This window comes from Lepus europaeus, chromosome 1, assembly GCF_033115175.1.
Source record: "Lepus europaeus isolate LE1 chromosome 1, mLepTim1.pri, whole genome shotgun sequence".
Classification (NCBI taxonomy): Eukaryota; Metazoa; Chordata; class Mammalia; order Lagomorpha; family Leporidae; genus Lepus; species Lepus europaeus.
Window position 1 is genome coordinate 117,754,373 of NC_084827.1, and position 17,422 is coordinate 117,771,794.

The window sequence follows — 17,422 nt, forward strand, 5'->3', positions numbered from 1 at the left end:
AGCTTTTGTTAATTTCCATGTTACAATCTAAGAGAAAATGCTTCCATGCTTATGTAGTCTGTTAGAACAGAAGCCTATTCTCGAACTGTTGGTAGCATAAATAAGGGAAGATGAATATCTGCCTTAATATCATGGCAGAACTCTCAGAGAAAATAAATCCCTGTGTGTTTGTGTTTTACATAGACATGTACATTTATACAGAAATGTATTTTTCAGACATTTCTAAGAAAGGTTAGTTCTATCAGCAGAGTAATACACTTAAACACTCCAAAGTTGAGCTCCATGGAATAAAGCATCCCCACTCTCCTATACTAGTTCATCAAAGCAATGTAAAGTTTCACCCACCCATCTAGTGACTAATTGTATATACATACTTTCATCTTAGAAACAAATCCCTAACTTTATAGAAAACACAAAAGTAACTGAAATGGAATTGAAAGCTGGCTAAATAAGATAATTCTGACACACTAGAGAGAACAGCCCTTTGAACTAAAACACAATCTGTTCTCTTCTAGAACTATCAATCAAAAAAGTTGTGTGATGACAACAGGAGAAGGGGGAGGGAAAGAATCAACTTTATGTATTTCCTTTTTTATTATTATTATTTATTTGACAGATAGAGTTTAGACAGTGAGAGAGACAGAGAGAAAGGTCTTCCTTCTGTTGGTTCACTCCCCAAAACGGTCCCCACGGCCGGAGCTATGCCGATCCAAAGCCAGGAGCCAGGTGCTTCCTCCTTGTCTCCCATGTAGGTGCAGGGGCCCAAGCACTTGGGCCATCCTCCACTGCCTTCCTGGGCCACAGCAGAGAGCTGGACTGGAAGAGGATCAACTGGGACTAAAACCTGGTGCCCACATGGTACGCCAGCACCGCAGGCAGATGATTAACCAAGTGAGCTGCTGCGCTGGCCCCCAACTTTATGTATTTCCTTACATGAATGGTCTGCCTCACATAAGGCAAAATCTGATGGAAACTCCCATTTGTGTCCACAATAGGGACCGCAGAGCCTCCTGATACCCATCCACTTTTCCTTCTCAATGACACAATCCTGGGTTTTCAAGTTTGTACCTGGCTCCCAAGACTCAAGACTACATTAATCCAGCTTGCCCTTCCTTGGTAGCAGGGGTGGCCAGTGAGAGTACTGAAAAGTGGTATGGATTTGAATCTTTACCCCTCTGCCTTCCTATGGGATGGGTTGTAAATATGAACTCTGTCTGGTACAGGAGAGCCACAAAGAAGAAACCAACAAAATGAAATTATCTGAGTCTCTCACCTTAGGGAAAGACATAAAAACATTAAAATACCTCCAATTTCTTACACATGAGAGAAAATATACACCTACTTCTTACAAGGAATTATGATTTCTTTTTCAGTGAGTCAAATCTAATCCCAATTCTCATTACTTACTGTGAAGTAACACCATGATAGTAGGGACTCTAATTATAGAGTGCTCAAGACTCCATCTTGAAAAAGTACCCCCCTACCCCAAACACACACCATGAGACTCTGGTCTGAAACACTTAGACAACAGCAGTACACTACATCACACTTGGCAAACTGTATCACACTTGGCAAAGCATAGAAACCTCCTAGCATGATCACTCAAGCTTGAAAACAGAGAGGCTGCACCTGGGTTAATGATAAGATTGTAATTTGTCTATGTTCCACATATGATTTAGGCCAATACCTGGATTAATATCAAGATTAAAATTAAAACTGTTAAGATTGTAACTGGTATTGTTAAGATTATAACAATATTAGTTTCGCACAGGCTTCAGGTTAATTTGATCCCAATAACCATGTATTCCCCCTCCCGTTTTATAAAGCCTGTTGCTTTGGGCTTCAGCGTTGAGAGTTCTTTAGGGCATGAGCCCACTCTCCACTTCCGGCAATAAAGGACCATCAAATTTTATCAGTGTGCGGTGCTCCTGTTTGCACTCGCTCAGGTACAACAACTGGAACGACAGTTTGCTTTTGTTTGTTATACTGAGATTTTCTTCAACAAGATCATGCCTTGATGAGTACAATACAAATGTTTCAAAACTGATATTATGACAATTTTCTCCCCAACAGCTGACACCAGCTAGCCTTGTCTAAGAGTTCTACCTTAAGAATAAACCAGCTTAAAATATGGGTAAACAGCAAGTCCCTAAAATATTTCCATTACTTGAATATTACCTCCCCTTTTGTCTGTTACAATGATACAAGAAAAAGCAAGAGCATAATTTTAGTTACTTTTTGGGGGCTGTGTCTGCTGGGAAAATTCCCAGAAAATCCCAGGGAAGTCACAGAGCTTAAACACTTTGTGGTCTGCCAATGGGATGGGCTTTTTTGTTTTCTAAGCCCCCACATCATCTTGCAACTTTCTTCGTTTCTTTTTAAATGTACATTGGAGGCAGCAGAATCTTTTTGAGTAATAAAAGCACCAGAGGGGTCAGCGCTGTGGTGTAGTAGGCTAAGCCTCCACCAGCAGCGCCAGCATCCCATATGAGTGCTGGTTCGTGTCCAGCTGCTCCTTTTCCCATCCAGTTCTCTGCTGTGGCCTGGGAAAGTAGAAGATGGCCCAAGTGCTTGGGTCCCTGCGCCTGCATGGGAGACCTGGAAGAAGCTCCTGTCTTCAGATCAGCTCAGCTTCAGCTGTTGTGGCCATCTGGGAAGTGAACCAGCTGACGGAAGACCTTTCTCTCTGTCTTTCCCTCTCTGTCTGTAACTCTGCCTCTCAAATAAATAAACAAACAAACAAACAAATAAAATCTTATTAAAACAAGCAAAGGAAATCACTAGAGAGGTTTCCAAATAGAAACATTTTGATAACTGAGAGGTAGAACTCTCAAAAGGAGACAAACATGATACAATCAAATTAAAGAGTCACAGCGCATTAAAAAAATCAGATTAAAATATTTAGATATAAGCAACAAGAAAATAAAACTATTAACACTGTAAATATCTTCTTGTTCCTGTGTCTATCACCAGTGTGTGTGTTACGTAGCTATATATATATACTTATATACATATTCATACATATACACACACACACACACACACACGAATTCTAGAATGTGTAAAGAGGTCAAAGATTTGTCAAATACAGTACTGGTAATAGCAAACTACATCTCAGGCCATATCTAGTCCACTCCCAATTCTGTTCAAATAACAAAGCTAAACACTGGGTTTTAAATGTTTAAATTTAAAATGGCTATATAAGAATCTATATAACCTAACATTTCTCAATTAGCTTACAAAGCCTGAAGTATGTACTGTTGGATTTTTTCCAGGAAAATTTTGCCAATACCTGATATATGTGATTGACTTTTTTTTTTTTTTTTTGGAGAAGCAAAGAAACAGAGAACTGGTTCATCTCCCAAATGCCCACGATAAGACAGCTGGAACTGGAAGCCAGGAACTTAATCCAGGTGTCCCATATGGGTTGTGCCCAAAACACAACTACTTGAGCCATCACCACAGCCTCCCAGGGTGTGCACTAGCAGGTTGCTGGAGTCAACAGCAAGAACCAGAAATCACACTCATGTACTCTGATATGGGACACAAATATCTTTAACTATTAGGCTAAATGTCCTCTCCCTCAACTTGTCATTTTGACTAGCATCAAGGAAACAAAGATAAATATATCTTCAATTTTGAGGAGTTTGTCAAATTCCACAGTATAGTCAACCACAGTAAGACAGTAAGAATAATTTCCAATAACTGGAAAAGAAAGGACTACCCAGACTAAAGCTGAACTACTGACTAGCCATTAACAACTCAATGTACTTATAACTATGCTGTAAGGTATTCTGCAACATGTAAAGAAGTGCTACTGAGGTCAAAAAGTGAGGAAAACACTTATTATATAAAGTTAAACTATCAGCTTTTGTGTATAGTTAGTTAAAAATGGCATTACAAGTTTTCAATCTTTTTCTAACTGATTTATGATATCCTTCTTTAGCCCAGAAAGCACCAACCCCACAAGAAATCAGACTGCTTTTTGTTTTAAGATTTGACTTTAAAAGGTACAGTTAGAGAGAGATCGAGAGACAGAGAGATCTCCCATCTGTGGTTTACTTCCCAAATGGCTGAAACAGCCAGGTCTGGGCCAGGCCTAAGCCAGGAGCCCAGAACTCCAGGCAGGTCTCCCACATTGCTGGCAGGGGTCCAAGTACTTGGGACATCTTTCACTGCTTTCTCAGGCACATTGGCAGCAAGATGGATCAGAAATAAAGCAGTCAGACTTGAATCAATGCTCAAATGGGATGACAGTGTTGCAGGTAGCGGCTTAACCAGTTCTGCCCCAATGCCATCTGACATGACTGCTACACTGATTTTCTTCTATATTTTATACATTTAACTTTTAAAACCACCACTAATTCTGATGTCATATAAAGTACGTGTTTCCTAAACATATCCACTAATACTTTCTTTAAGACATTCACTGAAGTCACAGAAGTAAGGTAAACTAAATTTGTGGACTGGAAACATTTTTAAAGGCTCCTGAGAAATCCTGCAGTACAATGGAACACACACACATATACAAGGGTATTTCAAAAAGGTTGCAGAAAATGGAATTAAAAGTTTAAAACCAGAGTGAAATCCATGCATAATTTTTTCATAATATACATTTTTCAAAGACTTCAAAAATATTTTTTTTACTTTTAAAAATTTATTTTCATTTATTTAAAAAAGCAGAGACAAAGACTAACAGAGAGAGAGATCTTCCATCTACTGGTTCACTCCCCAAATGCCCACAACAGCTGGGGCTGGGCCAAGAGGAAGCCAGGAGCCAAGAAGGCAGTTGTGAGTGTCCCACGTGGGTGGAAGGGACCTAAGTACCTGAGCCATTTCTTGCTGCCTCCCAGGGTGCACGTCAGCAGGAAGCTGAATCAGGAGCGGAAAAGCCAGGACTAAAGCAAGGTACTTCAATACGGGGTGCAGGTACCCACGTGGCAATGTTAACCACTGTGCCAAACACCTCACTCAAGACTCAAAATTTTCTGAACTAAAATAAACTTAACATTTTTTGTTTTGTATGGATCATGACCTTTTTTCTTTATAAATCTAATTGTACTTATTTGAGAGACAAAAAGAGAGCTCTCATTCACTGGTTTATACTGCAAAATTAAAATTTTATGTCAAAAAATTGAGAAAAATAAAGAAAATAAGCACTTCAAAGGTAATAAATAATTGCATCCATAATACATACAAAATATATAGGCCAATGGCATTGGACAGGTTACTAAGATTCTATATCAAGCACCTTTCTGAGTGCAACCACTATTGATCCCTTTTGCTGTTTTTCCTGCTGACAAGAAATTCAAGTTTAATCATGTGATAAAGCAGCTCTTAGGATAACAGAGCACCATTCTTGCCAAGGCCTTCAGGAAGCAGATGGCCGGGTCTCATTCCTTTACTCTCCAATTCCCTCTGCCCCCAGCCACAGCTTTCTTCCAGTTTAGAAGTATGCATGGCTGACTCCTGTGTGGTGGCATAGACTCACTGGTCAGCTTCTCTGCCCTGCCTTGGCCCTCATCTTTTTCCCTTAGTTCACTTCTGCACAACCTTCAGATCTCAAATCACACCTTTCTGTCTCAGACCAGCCTCCCCTGTTCAATCACTAAGACTGAGATTGGGCTGAGATCACCTCCCCCATTTTATCTGAGTGGTCACAGCTCCTTGTGCTTTCCCTTCAGTGTACTTGCCTCAGGTTTTAGCTTTAGTATTTGTAGGGCAGTTTCATTAAAGCCCAATCTTTTTTCTAGCTGATAAGCCGTTATGCTCCATAAGGCCAGGGATGATCTTGTTTTGCTTATCCTTGTATCCCCAGCACTCAGAAGAATATCATTATGATTTTATAAAAATAAACGAACAGCAAAAATAGTATTTTTCTTTGTGAATAGTAAGATTGTAGGTAATATCTTCCTTTTTCTACCTTTCTGCATTTTATATATTCTAGAGTATACATGCTAACAAAAACTAAGTTTATGGATATATATAATTTAAATGTTTAATATGTGAAAATCAGAGTTTAAAAAAACTGAAGGTGAAATTTGACCTTATGAAGAATTAATTCAAATAGCATTGTGACAGAGAAAAAATTCATGATATGTAACTAACAGGGAAAAAGCAAACATGAAATCATTTCTATAAAACTCAAGAAAGTGCTTGAATTTCATAAACCACATTTATAACAGTAATTATCTCTGGGTAGTGGGATGAGAGATGATTTTTCTTTTCTCCGTGCTTTCCTATACTTTTAATATTTTCTCATTGTATATATGTTAGAAAAAAATTCTAATCTGTTCAAACAGCTATCTCATCTTATGCATTTATAATATGGTTCAATTTGCAGCGTATTTTTCAGGAATACATTTTCAAGTATGAAGGATGCTTTATTTTAAGCTACCCACTCCCTACTGTGTCACATCAATTACTTTATGTAGTTTGTTCTATTAAAGCACATCTAACCAGAGGGTGCTTCATATCAAGTGGAAATATTATACACACTGAGCATTCCTCATCCAAAAATATCAGAAATGCACCAATGTGAAGCTTTGGACCACAAGTAAAAAACTCCACACCTGACCTCATGTGACAGGTTTTAGTCAAAATGCAGGTACACCAAAAATACTGGATAAAACTACCTTTAGGCTACATGTTTAAGGTAGATATGAAACAAATGAATTTCAGATTTAAACTCTGGTCTTATTCCCAAGATAGCTCACTTTGTAAATGCATATGTTCCAAAATCTGAAAATAGTATAAATCTGAAACACTCCTGGTCTAAAGCATTTCAGATAAGAGACAGTCAACTTGCACCAATAATATTTTAAAAGACTGTGGCACTAATAATGTGGCTTGACATTTTTAAGTGAATTATGCTATCCTTTTTATCATATCAATTTCTGATATTTCAAGACTACTAAATTCTACTGTCATCATGTGTGTTATCACCTGTTCTTGTGTCTGGAAAATTTCCCATAAAGTGTTCCATAATCTTAAGAGCAGAAAAACATTCCTGAAAAATTATTCTGTAGAACGTTATTTTCCACTTATTCCAAATAGCACAACAAGAAGGTTTGCAGGAAATGAAATGAAACCATGGTAACCAGCTAAACCTATCATGAGCTATCAGATAGAAAGAACACATAGTACATTACACGTCAACGCCTACCAGCAGCATAATCCTTTCCCAGTTCCGTTTGATCCTTGTTCTTAAACAAAAAAAGCTATCAACACATTTTTATATTTTACAAAGTATAAAGCCCTTTACCAAATGCACTATGAGTCTCTGGCTTTACTCAAGAACTCTTAGGCCAAGTTCACCTTAAAAGTGAACCTAATGTTCTGAGACTCAGTGAGGAATTACCGGTTGTTTTCAAACAGTAGGAAATTTACAATTTTAATTTGAATGTATGTATTTTATCATTTTCTAATGCTGTAGCAACATCTTCATATTAACTCTTCAATACTATAAAGATGAAATAATATTCTCACAGGAGCCCATGCTTAATAGAATCTCATCAGCATTCTGAGCTCAAAGCAACACTAAATTAAATCTCAACTATGTTTACAGAATTCAAAGCAGCTCTATTTTACCATTGTGTCCACAGAAACCCCCATCACAGGTTTTGCAGTTATACTCACAGAATCTGGTTCAAGATGTTCTTAAACTACTCATTGTTCAGCTAAAACTGAATTAACAAGGTAATGATGGTTTTTGTCGGGAATTTACTGTTTAGTACACAACTGTGCATCCAGGCAGACAATAAAGCAAACTTCTGCAAAGACTAAAGATCATCTCTGCTGTTACGGGCAGCCATCCCTAACAACTACCACTTAAAATAAAATACAATATATGTATATGACATAAAAATTATTGTGTGTTTATGCATGACTAATTTCTGGAAGATCATACAATTGTGAATGGCATTACTTCTAGGGAGTAGAAGTAAAAGGAAGTGGTAGGACAGCACAACAGTTTATTAGCATACATACTTTTTGCTTATTTAGAAACTTCTTATCACATCTATGTGTTGCTTTCATATTAAAGATGCTTCAACACAGATGAACTTTGAAAACATCATGATCTGAGAAATAAGTTCATCATAAAAGATCACATATTATATAATTTACATGGAATATCTGGTGTGTATAAATCTACAAAGACAAAAGTAGGTAGTGGTTGGCTAAGGCTGGGAGAGCTGGGGAGAAATGAGAAGTGAGTGCAGATGCAGTTTCCTTTCTTTTTAGGGTGATGAAATGTTCCAAAATTGATTATGTTGCATAACTTTGTGAATGTATTAAAAAACCACTGAATTGCATACATTCCATAGGTAAGTTGGTAAGTTAATTATAACTCTAAACTGGGAAATGCAACACAGTCGTATTAACAAAACCCCCAGGTTCTGAGAAGTACTGCCGGAAAGAAAGAGATTGCATGTAATGGCAGCAAGACTCAGAAGCCTCCGTGCATTCATCTCCACACTAGAAACAGCACTGCCAGCACAGGTCCACACTCCCCTCCTGCAGTCCTGGGATGGCCCTTCACCTGTGACTTCTCTTTCTATTGCCCCAGTTGAAATCCTTCTTGTTACAGATTATTTAAGCAAGTTGACCACTCTGTTTACAGTCACATCTTCAGAGATTTAGGATGCATTGTCTTCCATGTTGATCCAAGGTTGCTACTAATGTTTTCATTTCTTCTCAAGTAAAATAAAAATAGCCCCACTGGTTTTTTCTTTGATTACAAAACGATATATTTAAGAATTATTTTTGAAAAGAAGCCAAGCAACTCAAAAGGAACACAGAAATAAAATTTATATTACTCAGAAATAAACACTAAACATTTGATGACTGTTCTTTTAGACACCCCTCTACTTATATATAACTTTACATAAACTGTATGATACTACACAAACTGTTTTGTATGATTTTACTTTTCAGAATGCAGATATTATTTCAGAATTTATCAAATATGACATTTAAAAATTCATAATTTACTCATAAATGCTTTTCACATTTTAATACTTTCATACTTCTCCATTATTTAAAAATTTCCCAAATAATTCTTATTTTGATGTTCACCATAAAATCTATAGCAAAGTCCTGAGGACTTTGGTTATAAGGCATTCTGTGAAATATGTCCAAATCTGTCCTGAATATCCAGATATAGGATTTGGGGATTATTCAAGATTCTTGCACATATGTCACCTTGTTCTTCTCCCAATTTAGAAAAGCTAAAATGAGTCAGATTAACAGAAATTTCTCTGGAGTTGCCAAATATGGAGTTAACACTTCTTCACAAAGTGAGCCCTTCAAAATCTATAACGTATCTAGAATCTCTTTTAAAGATCACTAAGTCATAGCCAAAGGAAAACTTTACTAAATTAATTATCTAAATAATTCCAGTAAAGTTAGCTGCCACCACCCTTTCTATCCATAATTCTTATTGCTCCAACAATGACCTTTCTAAATTTCAAATATAACTATTAAGGTCTTCTATTAAAACTTTAGAAATCCACGCATGATTTTTTTCATAATATACCTTTTAACTTTTTGGAGGCCCTTCCCTTCACAAAAATTTCAAATTTTTGCACCAAAATAAATTTATCTTTTGATTTCATTTTCATTGACTTTTTGAACCATTCTTATATACCAGTCAAAAATAATTATGAAGTTCAGTGTGCTCAAAATATTAACCTAATTAAGTTTACTATATCACTTTTAAAACACTGAATTATTTAAAAGTCAGTTTTGTTTTTTTTTTTTTTTGACAGGCAGAGTGGACAGTGAGAGAGACAGAGAGAAAGGTCTTCCTTTTTGCCGTTGGTTCACCCTCCAATGGCCACCGCGGTAGGCGCGCTGCGGCCGGCGCACCGTGCTGATCCGATGGCAGGAGCCAGGTGCTTCTCCTGGTCTCCCATGGGGGGCAGGGCCCAAGCACTTGGGCCATCCTCCACTGCACTCCCTGGCCACAGCAGAGAGCTGGCCTGGAAGAGGGGCAACCGGGACAGGATCGGTGCCCCAACCGGGACGAGAACCTGGTGTGCCGGCGCCGCAAGGCGGAGGATTAGCCTAGTGAGCCGCGGCGCCGGCCAAAAGTCAGTTTTATTTTAATCAAGTTTTTCAATTACTACATACAGGCAAAAGAACATCAACAAAACACAATTTACAAAACTTTGGTGGGTCACACAATTGACTTTTGTTACTATTTACTAAAGGTAAAATTAGATAAATTACTTTAATATGAAGTTGACATGACTAAAACTTTTAGAATGATACCATGAGTTGATGCTCTTCGCCTAATAAGGAAACTATCTTAATGACTACAGCCTACAATGTTGTATTGTCCACGGGTGACTGCCTAATTGGTATCTGTGTCCCCTCCCTCCCTCCCTGCTGCCAGATTGTTTGGTCACCAAGTTCTTCTCTCAAAGCCTCATATTCCAAAAGTAGCTGACCCTATTTCCCAGCTCTACAAGCAGATGATAGTTAGGTAAGTAATTAGTACATTCATTTCACCATACAAGCAGAGGTCAGAAAGGGGGACTCCCAACAGCCCTGTTACGCTAAAAGGAAGGATGCATACTGCATGACAGGGGTGGAGTTCCTCCGACTGTCTGGCTGGTCCTAAGAAAGCATACAACTCTCATTGCTGTGGCAGCCTCCTTTAGACTACAAGGAAAATCAGCCTCAGACTAACACTGATGAACTGAGTGCCCATAAACTGAAACAGAATGATCCCAAGGCCTTCACAACATCAATAGGATGCTAACCAGCCATGCTATTATTACATTTCTCAAGTCTTTACTACATGAAATGTCTCCTTTAAAAATTTATATCTAAAACAACAGAATTTGCTTGAGTATCAGAATACTTGCAGCCAGAAGCCTCTCAATTGATACAGAATATGATTCCTGACAATGGGATGCTCTAGTAACAGACTATAACAAGCTCTCCGTCAAGAGGCACTAGGATTATCATTCCCATTTTACAAATTAGAAACTAAGGCTTGAAAAGGCTAAACATATAAACTAAGGTCAGGCAACTACAACTCAAGTTTGTTAGATTATAAAATCTATCCTACAACTCCATTTCCAAAGTTCCAATGGTGAGAGAAGAGATAACTGCAATTATTTTGTGATAGAACTGTAAAAGTCTCAATTGCTTATTCTGATCTTCCTCTTCTCTTCTAATTTACAGACTGTACTGAAAGGATTCCTGTTTAACTGGCTAGTATTTAAAATTTTTCTTCTTCAGTTTTCTTTTTCTTTTAAATATTTAGTTATTTATTTGAAATTAAGAGGTGGGGGGGGGGGGAGAGGGAGAGAGGGGTCGGTCGGTCTTCCATCTGCTGGTTCACTCTCCAATTGCCCACAACAGCTGGAGCTGCATTGATCCGAAGCTAGGAGCCAGGAGCTTCTTCTGGGTCTTCCATGTGGGTGCAGGGGCCCAAGGACCTGGGTCATCTTCCACTGCTTTCCCAAGGCCACAGCAGAGAGTAGATCAGAAGTGGAGCAGCCGGTACTCAAACCAGCACCCATATGGGATGTGGGCACTGCAGGCAGCGGCTATATTTGCCATGCCACAGCACCGGCCCTTCTTTTCTAGTTTTAGTAAAATAATACTTATGATTTTATGAGTATTCAACTTCTCATTTTTAAAAATGAACAAATTCAGAAACTCAACCCAATATGTAAAAAAGATAGCTTATATTAAAAATCAATGTTGACAGAAAGCCCAGTAATATGTCAAAGTGATGTGTAACTTTAGTCCTATGGCCTAGCAAATGTGCAACAACCATAAAGAGATGGTATAAAATATTTCCAAGAAAATTCTTGGACAAAACTCATGCAAATGTACCTAACATTAAATGGATGTCTTAGGAGGAATGATAGTGAGATTCTAATGCTCAGCTATGAATCACCTATTTATACATTCTGGTTAAGGCAAGAAATCTTTAGGATGAAATGTCATTTATTTTTTTTCCTAAGTCAGTAAAGGCCTTACTGCATTCACACCAATTCCATTAAATAAGCAACATGAAAATTTCAGATAAAAAGTGGCACACTAGCTCTGAATACTTGGGGCCTACTTATAGTCAGAAATACTGAGATTTTTATCAGGTACAGTGGAGATAATGAGAAAATAGATGGCATGATCAGTTCATATGATCACTCTTATTAGCTTTCCATTAGTCTTTTCTTCTCTTTTTTCATCATTTACAAGAAGCAAATGAAAACTGTGGAAAATAACAGCATACTACATGAAATTCAGAACTCACTGGATGTGCTATTAAACAACAGATTAGAAATAGCAGAAGACAGAAAAGGAGAACTGGAAGACAGGCCAATTGAAAATACCCAAACTGGCGCAAGTGCTGAGGTAGAGTGGGTTAAGGCCCCACCTGCAGCGCTGGCATCCCATATGGGTACTGGTTCAATTCCTGGCTGTTTCTCTTCCAATCTAGCTCTCTGCTAATGACCTGGAAAAGTAGTAGAAAATGGCCCAAGTGCTTGGGCCCCTGAACCTGCATGGGAGACCCAGAAAAAGCTCTGGTTCCTGGCTTCGGATCAGCCTAGCTCCAGCTATTGTGGAGTAAATAGCTCATTCATTTGGAGAATGAACCAGCCAGAAGATGTCTCTCCCTCTCTCTCTCTATAACCCCACCTTTCAAATAAAATAAATAAATCTTTACAAAAATATGTCCAAACTGAACATAACACTTTCCTTCTGATGAGAAAAATTGTATTACTTTATAAAATATACTTTTTACAAGATTAGTTCCCAAACTACGAAAATCATGCAGAAAACATTATCAGCCAAATTCTTTTTAAAATTATTTATTTCCTTAGTTGAAAGGCAGAGTTACATGGAGAGAGAGATCTTCCATCCACTGGTTCACTCTCCAAATGGCCTCAATGGCCGGGGCTGGACCAGGCTTAAGCCAGAATCCAGGAACTCCACAGTGATGGCTGCAGCCCAAGCACTTAGACCATCTTCTGCTGCCTTCTCAGACACATTAGCAGGGAGTCAGAGGAAGTAGAGCAGCTGAGCCTTGAACAGACATTCAAATGGGATGGCAGCGTCATAGGTGGTGGTTTAACCCGCTGCACCATAACACAGGCCCCTCAATCCCAAAGTATTAAAACTGTTTTAGGTTACTTATAATTAATATTTGCTATGACATCACATTAACCTATCGCTCATGCAAATGCTGTCAAAATCAATACACTGAAAACCCTAAAGTTCCTCTAACATACTTCATGAGTCATAATGCAGTACCTGGGATGGTACCTTCTCTTCACCTATACACTATGCTCCACTTGCACTATAAACACTGAGTAACAATCATTATTCCTGAATCAAAGATCAACAGAAAAGCCAGGTAAGCCTGGGGTGAACTTCAGGCAGACATGGGGAGTGGGAGAAAAGATAGCTGAAGAGGAAAAGAAGACCTCACCCACAGAAGCCGCATCGTCCATGCCCTCACGGCTGACCACAGAAAGCCAGCACTGGCGCAGCATAAGTACATACACACCCCCTTAAATAACACCTCCCAGTGCACACAAAGCTCATAAGTGAGGGAGCAAGACCCTACAAGCACAAGGTAAATGCTAGCGTGAGAGGGAGGTGTGTCCTTGGAAATGTTGAGCTCTGCTCAACCCTACAACCTTGCAGCCACTTAGATTTTAAGTAGGTCTCTAATGAGCCTGTAGAGGATGCATTAGAAAGGACAAGACTGAACTGAGGGCGATTTCTTAGGTAGTTACTGAACTAGTCCAGGAAGCTGCCTTTTCTCACAGTTGAAAAGGAAGGGAAATTCTGAGAAACACTTAAGAAATAAAATTACTGGGTTTGGCTATGTAAGATGAGTAAATAAGAAATAATTCTCTTAACCATTAGATAATAAATGCACAATACCTGGGACTTTCAATGCCTATGAAAAGTAAAATGAAAAGCATGGCTCAAAACAAAAAAGGAAAACTACAAAAATAAATTTCAAAAGCAGCTTACATTTTTCATTTAAAAAAACTTATATGGGGTCAGTGCTAGCATAGTGGGTAAAGCTACCACCTGTGGTGCCAATATCCCAAATGGGTGCAGGGTGGAGTCTCAAATGCTCTACTTCCAATCCAGCTCCCTGATAACTCGCCTGGAAAAGCAGCAGAACATGGCCCATTTACTTGGGCCCCTAGACCCACATGGGAGACCTAGAAGAAGATCCTAGCTCCTGGCTCAGGGTTCCTGGCTCTGGATTAGCCCAGTTCCACCTGTTGCAGCCATTTGGGTAGTGAGCCAGCAGATGGAAGATCTCTGTGTGTGTGTCTCTCTCTCCTTTCTCTAACTCTGACTTTCAAATAAATAAGTAAATCTTTAAAAAAAACTTGGACAATTTTAACATAAAAATATATATTTGATGTTGGATACAGTTTGTAGGAGCCACTAAATAATGATGCTAGGACCTACACACATCTATTTTTTAAATTTTTTTTAAGGAATACAAATTTCATAAGTACAACTTCAGGAATATAGTTACTCTTCCCACCCTATGAGCCCTTCTACCCACCTCCCATCCCTCCTCCTCCTCCCTCTCCCCTTGCCAGACCCATTCTCCATTAAAATTAATTTTCAATTAACTTTGTACACACAAGACCAACTCTATACTAAGTAAAGATTTCAATAATTTGCACGCACATGCACATACACATACACTCACACACACACAGTTTGAGAACTGGTTTTACAGTTAATTCTCAATACAACTCATTGAGGACAGAGGTCCTGCATGGGGAGTTGGCGCACAGTGAGTCCTGTTTCTATTTTACCAATTAACACTCTTATGTATGACGTCAGTGACCACCCGAGTCTCTTGAAATGAGCTGCCTAAGCTATGGAAGCCTTTTGAGTCCACAAACTCCATCAGTATTTGGACAAGACTATAAGCAAAGTAGAAGTTCTCTCCTTCCTTTAGAGAAAAGTACATCCTTCTTTGATGGCCACTTCTTTCCACTGGGGTCTCACTCACAGAGATCCTACATGTAGAACATTTTTTGCCACACTGTTGTGGCTTACCATGTCTGAAATGCTCTCATGGGCTTTTCAGCCAGACCAGGAAGCCTTAAGGGCTGATTCTGATATCAGAGTGTTACTTAAAGTGATCGTCATTCTATGAGTCTGATGCTAAAAACATCTTAAAAGAGATCTAAGAGAAAAAAGAAAATAATTTCTTTGTTTTTATCTTGTGTGAACTGACTGAATAATAGTGTTTACCAGTTAATAAAGAGAACAGAAATATTAAAGTATATCTGGGAGTAAAAATGAAGAGTTCACTTTTGGATATACTGACGTTGAGGGACCTACTGAAGAATTTAAGGATTTACTGCTAATTTTAGAGCCCTTGGTCAGTACCATCAATGCATAATAAACATTAGAGGAGATGGGACTCTGGACACATGTTGGGGAAACAACATGATGACCTTCTGGTGAGATGGATGGCTATAAACTAGGAAAACTGGCTAAGCCCACATGGATCACACATTATGTGAAAAACAAAACAAACTGATGTGAATTGGGAGAATCATTAGTTGAAGTCAGAGTGTCTGGAGAGAACAATACATTTATCAATACAAAATTTCATTTTCTGCTTAACATTTCCCTACCCTACATCTACTTTAAAACAAAGAAAATGTCAATCATATTTTAGCATGTAAATTATTCAAAATGCATATTTACAAATTTCTCTCCCTAGCATCACTTCAGCATCTTTTACTCATTACTATTTCTTTTCCAAGTAATGATTTTAGGGTGATTTTCAATAACAAAAGGAAGGGTGTATATTACCCTAGACCTATGAAGTAAAAACATTCCTATCAATTTAATGCTCATCTATTCTCTAATTCCTATTCCAAGATTTACTAGGCCAGAGTGGATGGGAAGTGATTATAAACTTAAAAGCTGTAGTAGAGTGCAGGAGGGTAAGAAGCTGGGAATGAGAAGAGCTTGGAATATTTAGCGTCAGTCAGGAAAAACAGCACGATGTCTGCCTTCTAAGATGACAGCCAACATAATGTAATGGAAACTCCTTCAACATTGCAATGAGACAAAACTAAGCCTTTACATCAAGGCTTTTTACTTCAGGCAATCAGATGATCAGGCTATGTGGAAATGCAGTGGAGCAGAATTTTAGAATAGGATTATAAAATGTCAGAATAGAAAGATGCTAAAACTAGCATCAAAAAATTCTGTAGTTTGCCCCCATCTTTGAGCTCAATTAGTGACAACACGAATAGATATCTGAATAGCTAGACTAGATTTTCTTTCTCTTGGATATAATAATCTAAACCTAAAAAACAATATAATTTTTAAGACATGGAAAGGAAGTTATATTTTATAATTTGTCATAAAAAGAAAACTTCCATGAACTGTAACAAGCTCTACTGTGTAAGTATGGAATTGATTCAGAATTCAGTATGAAATAAGACTGGATCACATCATTCTTTTATCAGAAAGACTGTCACTAAATCATGTGGACAGGAATGAGAGCAGGCCTAAGTGATCTTGGAGAAGGAGTTAGATTTGTTAGTCCCAACCAGAAACATTATCTTTCTGTCCTCCATTGTAGCTACCAAAAGAAATGTCATTTCTTTAACCTCTTTCTTGGGAAATTACCACATTTTAGTCATTTCCAAAGAACTGATGAATGTATGCAGGAACAAACAAATGAATGCATAAACAAAGACAATGGACAATGAGTCTAAGCCTTTGGAATGGCAGCAAAGTCAATCAATTAAAAACACAGATTATGAAGCCAGAATGTCAGGGTTCAAATGCCAGGTGCACAATTTATTAAATGTATGATCTTGACTAAATTATTCAACCTCCAGGTCCTCTATTTCTTCACCTGTAGAGATAACAATAGTACAAAGAGTTGTTTGTGGGGAATAAATGAGGTTAGAGGCCTGGCATGAGGTAAGTACAATAGATAACCAGGCTATTGCACTCTTTTTTTTTGTTATTGGGTGATTAGTGCTAGGTCAGTGGAAATACTTGCTTCTGGCCACTGCAGGGTAAGGTAAGAACAGCTAAAACACTAGTCACAGTCCAGTTGATAGGGAAAAAGCCCAGAGCTCCCAAGAAAAGCTGTTTCAACAAAAAGCCAACCTAAGAGAAATGACATGGGGTTTAGCTTTGTAAGTTTTTTTTTTTTCTTTTAGTTTCTTGTCTTATTTAAGACATAGATGGAAGCCAAAACAGTAAGACAGATAAGAAAGAAGGAGTAGAATGGGATGGAAGGAAGCAGCTATAATAAAAATGCTTTAAAAGTTTTTCAATTCTTAATTACTGAGTACTACCATTCATGAGGAATTTTTAAAAGGTTGCAAAGCTATTAAAATGGTAATTAGGCCCCAAGAAAACAAGAACCAAT

At 38.1% G+C, this 17,422-nt stretch overlaps 1 protein-coding gene across 1 annotated transcript in view; it reads right to left on the reverse strand.

The window, feature by feature from the left end:
• The window catches only part of CHN1 (chimerin 1), a 234,226-nt gene that overhangs the window by 110,421 nt on the left and 106,383 nt on the right, over positions 1-17,422 (reverse strand). The gene's annotated exons all lie outside the window — the stretch shown is intronic.